The sequence below is a fragment of the Photinus pyralis genome, unplaced genomic scaffold (assembly GCF_008802855.1).
Source record: "Photinus pyralis isolate 1611_PpyrPB1 unplaced genomic scaffold, Ppyr1.3 Ppyr1.4_LG1, whole genome shotgun sequence".
NCBI lineage: Eukaryota > Metazoa > Arthropoda > Insecta > Coleoptera > Lampyridae > Photinus > Photinus pyralis.
In genome coordinates, this window is record NW_022170249.1 from 31359133 (window position 1) to 31364455 (window position 5323).

The following is a 5323-nucleotide window of genomic DNA, read 5'->3' on the forward strand; positions in this document are numbered from 1 at the left end:
TTACTATCTACTTCCGGTGTTTCCGGAAGTGCGGACATTTTGAAAATATTTTACATAGATTCGGCCTTCAGAGTAACTCCTAAGTACAAATTTTCAAAAACCTACCTATTTTACTTTCCCAGAAACTTTTAACTAAAGCTCCCAAAAAAACACCCTGTATAAGGATTGTTTTTGAATTAACCAGGGAAATCCCCAGGTCACGATTTTAGTTCAGTAACTCAAGGCCATGACCTTGGACCAGCAACCAAGCACACGACCTTGGAACAAAATCCATCATTACTCCAAACTGGAGCGGGGTGGTAGGATGTACGCCCCAGATGCAAGCGTTCCGTCATGATTGGGTATGGATATGAAAATTCTTAAAGAAGGAATTTATTTTATCATAGAAGTGGTGTCTCCTTAAATACTGGAGACAACGAGAAAACGAGGCCACTAGTTCCGCGACGGTTGAAGAGTGTATAAATTTGTTTATACTAAATTTTCGTGATGTTTGTTTAGTTGAAGACTCAGTCCGTCATTTAATTTGTGCAGAAGCAAGTTAAGTAAAGTGATGTGAGAAGTTTAACGCTTGTTGTTCGATTACGGAAAATCGACTTAAAAAATCAAGCAGTTGTAATACAGCGATGCCTTTTGTTAAGGTTTGTCATTGAATTCTGTGTTATAAAGCAAAGTGAAGTTCAGGAGCTGGTATCGCAAACCTTGTCGACCAGATTATTGTGATTATTAAGAAAAAAAAACGTTAAGTAACTTTAAGATTTCTTATTTTAATTGTCGACCACTTGAGTGCGGGGAAATATGTCCAAACAAGCTTTGTCAGCTTTTATTTCTTTCATGGATTTCTTTTATGTGATTCGGAATATATTTTTTATATTGCCAATCAATTAATTGTGTGTTTATTCGAATCCCAAGTGCGAATCGCACTGTTTTCATATCAGATTTTTCTTTTCGTGCCCAATAATAATGTTAGGTCTAGTTGTGTAGTTAATTATTTGGAATTTTCGGAAGATGATCGACCCTAGTGAGTCTTCCAAATTATTGATTTAAAGTCAACATTGAGATTTTTTACAATTACTCAAAATTTAATTAAAGGTTTTTTTCTTTGAGTTAGCTGGTGTTTTGTTGATGGTATATTGACCGCATGCCATTGCATATGGCAATATTAATTGCTGAAAAAGAAATTAAAAAATCTCTATCCGTTTCCGAGTAATCTTATCTTGATCAAAAAAAGTTTTAAGCCTAAAGGATTCTTAATAAAACTATCTATTGCATATACCGGGTGAATATTCCAAACCGAACATAGGCAATTAATTTGGGAAACAGATTGTTTCTCTTAGAGGGTTTATAATGACACAAATCAAAAGAAGATTTTTCTCTAAAATAATCTTAAGTGCCATAAACGACTATAGAAGTAGGCATTGTAATTTAGATTATTTAATTACTTGTCCACAATTGACGGTTAAAATAATTTGTACAAATAAATGAATTTCATGCCCTATTGGGAGTTTTTTTTGACAAGATTTTGATACGAATAATAATAGCTTTCCTGTTTTATTTGATTGTACGTTAGAACCTGTGCGGTAAATTCAGCTGTTTCGAATCCCACATTTATTAATAGCGTTTTAATTTGAAAACTTTAATAAATAGGTAATAACAGTACCTAAAGAATATTTGGTCAACTCTACTCATATTTCATGAGGTTATGAATTGAAGAATGACAGCACGAAAACTAAAGGACATTGTCGAGCACTTACTGCAAGCACCCTGCAGGCCAACATTGGTTAGCAAATAATAAAACTCACAGCTCCTGAACGTCGCGTCGGCCCGGTGCGGGTGGGACATGAAACCTTTTACATGTAGGAATTTGGTCACATAAAATTATATATTTGAGTGCGGTTACTGTTTACATCGAGATGAAAGTATCCTATTGTTTAATATTCCCACATTGAAAGTCATTTGTTACTTGCATAACAACCGATATATCACTAATACAGTAAGCCTTACTGATACCATTTAAGAATGTAATCCGTTTTGGTATGCTCCAATTAATTGCTGTTCTCCAGCGAACACTTCCAGCTGGGATTACGGGATGTAATCTCATTTATTTTAAACTGCGTGTTAAAACATTTATGTGTGCATGTAGGGTTTTCAGGTCATTTGAATCTCAATACCTTCTTTAAAATGCGCGTTCAGTAATCAAGTAAACAGTAATAGTGATTCTCGGAGAAGGTAATTAATTAAATTCCGAAGCTACACGCTCACACTTCGATTGGTATAAAACTAAACTGGAAGCTGAAAACTTAAGCGGAACGCTTGGCTTTCATAGTCATGATAAATTATGCTTGGTTGCCGTAACAGTAATCACCAGGAAACTAATTAAATCTAGCTTAAAACGGCACTATATAACAGCAGACACCACAAATTAAAAACGGTATCGACGTTTTAGAGAAATTACACAATAGAAACATGTAAACTGAAGAGTGTACTTTTCCCAGTTTTACATCGTGCTTATTTTAGAAAGCTCTAACAAATATCCAAGAGGAAATTTAATCCTAGTTTCACTGTTAAAAGGTTTTAATGGGAAATGCATTCAGAATATTAAGGAGACCGGTGTGGAAGCTTCTAGATTGCTTAAATAAATTTTTATTTTTATTATTGCACCTTTAAAATTCATTAAGTATGGGAATTGAAAACTGTTTTGGCAAGTACTCGGTGTATTTAGAAAGGTAAAAAATTGCGTAACATTTTGTTTAAAATGGTCGAGCTTATTAGTTTTAAATGTCACTCTGTCCCTTCTATTTTTCAAAATTCCAAAGCAACCAAAAACTGTTACACTCGATCCGCAAAACTTCATTACCTAATTGATTAAAGCGAAAAGAGTTCACCAATTACTTATTCTTAGCTTTTTCTTAGTCTTAGACCACGTCGCAAGCCTACACGCTTTATTACTTTACTTAATTATTTGATTTAATTCAAGTTGGCCCGATTCTTATACTTTTTTACGTGATTGAATTGCAAAAATAATTGATCTTTTTTCAATTTCCTATATTGCAGAATAGAGAAAGAAACTTTTTGTAGTGTCTGTAGTCACGTAGAAATTGCATTGTGAATCTCAGTTAATGAAAAACTGTTCATGTCATATACGCCAAAACTGATAATTTATTAGTCGCTGATTATGGCATTAGATCGACGGTTAGACCATTTTTTATTGCCTACCAATTTTGATATCTTGTCTGTGTGCTATTTATTGTTCATGATATACAGGGTATTTCACGTAAACCTTTACCTAAAAGTGTTCAGGCTCGCATACATACCAACATAGTTTTTCATGATCTATCGAAACAAAATATTATCATGGTGGTTTCACTTCCGGTTTTACCGGATGTGGATCGCAATTTTTTTATTTTAAATAGTATGTATTGCATTTTCGAAATCTACTTGAAAATCTACACCGTTTGATACCATATTTCAAGTTATTCAAGATTTTTTCTACTCCAACTAACTTAAAAATCTCTTGTATCTAACTTGCAAATAGCTCACAACGTAGAAGTTTATTTACGTTTTTTAGAACGGGCGGGCCTTATGATGAAGGGGCCTGTAAAGTCGGATTGTCATAATACAGGCGCGGTGGTGAGGAAGCGAAGGCGGCGGCTTGTTCCATCGACCATAATGCGCCCTTCTTTAATAGGCTGGCGAGAAACCTGTCGACTTTCGCGGATTCCGGGACAAACCTTCGATACCATGAGCAGGACTGGACAAGATGTGTTTTAAGTTCCTCGATGCCGACAGACCCCCGATTCCAGCTGTTTTGGCGAGCCTGTACTAAGTACGTTGGGCGCGATAAGGTGTCCTAAGTTTTTGATTTGTTGTCAAGCGAAGTGGCGGACGCGTTCCTTAACCCGAATGGCATCATTTTGAAGCGGTAGAGGCCGAAAGAGGAGACGAATACGGTCTTGTCGCACTCTTTTTCGCTGGTGTGCCGGTTTCTTTGGGCTCAACATGCATTGTGAGTAGAGCGTCGCACATACTCGCTCACTTCTTATATGTCGAGATATTTAAAAACGGAAGAATAGCAGAAATTTAAACAACAATATGTAGCGGAAATCTAAAATTGTTGTAGTTATTAAGACCCAGGATAACCACCTAATAAATTTATTCGCCGTATTACTATATCTTTTTTTCCCTGTGAATTTTCTCCTCTGTTGATACAATCGTATGTCTCAGTCCCTTCTTGTTAGTCCTTATTCCATACATTTTCATCTTTATGCCCTCTTTACTTCCCATCCATATGCTTCTTTCGTATATTTTTTGTTTACTATTACCATATGTTCCTTTTGTGGTTGTTGTTGTTGACAACATTCCTTCACCAGTTCGCTTTCTATCCTTATCGACGACATTTTTGCTTCATTTCCTTCTATGTACTTTGGTATTCTTCCCAATATTGTCTCTCTTTATATTCCTTCCATCTCCGTCTCTCGTTTCCATACACTACCCCCCTGACAATTGCATCAATCGGGTATTCTTATTCTAAACTCATTCTTGCATTTATTTTCCCCTATTCCCCATACTGATGGTTTGATCGTCTCTTCTTTTTTCCTTAATTTCCGTATTGGTACTTTTGTTCCACTATTTATTTCCATATGGTGCCCCAGATTCTCTCACACTCTTTCCGCCGTCCACTTTCATTCTACCTCCCTCTTCTCTTCCAAAATATCGACTTCGACTTTTCAACATTTATCCCCATTCCCTTTTCCCTAGTATCTTTCCTCTCTTCCCATCATTTCTTTTATCCTTTTTCGTCTGTTACTGTATCCAACAAATATGCGTCTTCTCTAAATTCACACATATGTTTACACTTTCGGCAAACAACTGCTTATCTACCGATAACCTTTTACGAAGCGATAACGAACTTCTTATCACAAAACCGGAGATAAACTTTTCAAATATTACAACGCAATTATTGTCAGATGTTCGAAATATTTTTCAACGTAATTTCACTGATCAATAATGCAATAAAAATACAAGGTGATTATTTAAAGAAAATTAAACACACATAGCCTTCTAATTCAAAAACTACGATCGTTCAGTACAAATTAACCAGGATATTCAATCTTAAAAAAATTGAAATTCAACTGATACAGGGTGAACAATCATTACTATAGACGCTGATACGAATAAAAACGTCCGCATGACGTAGTTTACACAACAAGATCTCCCCTGTTCCTTCACATCTCTTGTGCTTTTCTTGTTACACACAGATAAAGTGCTTCTTGCAATCATCTATTTCTATTAAACTTCATGTTCTTATATCTTCCCCTACCTCTTT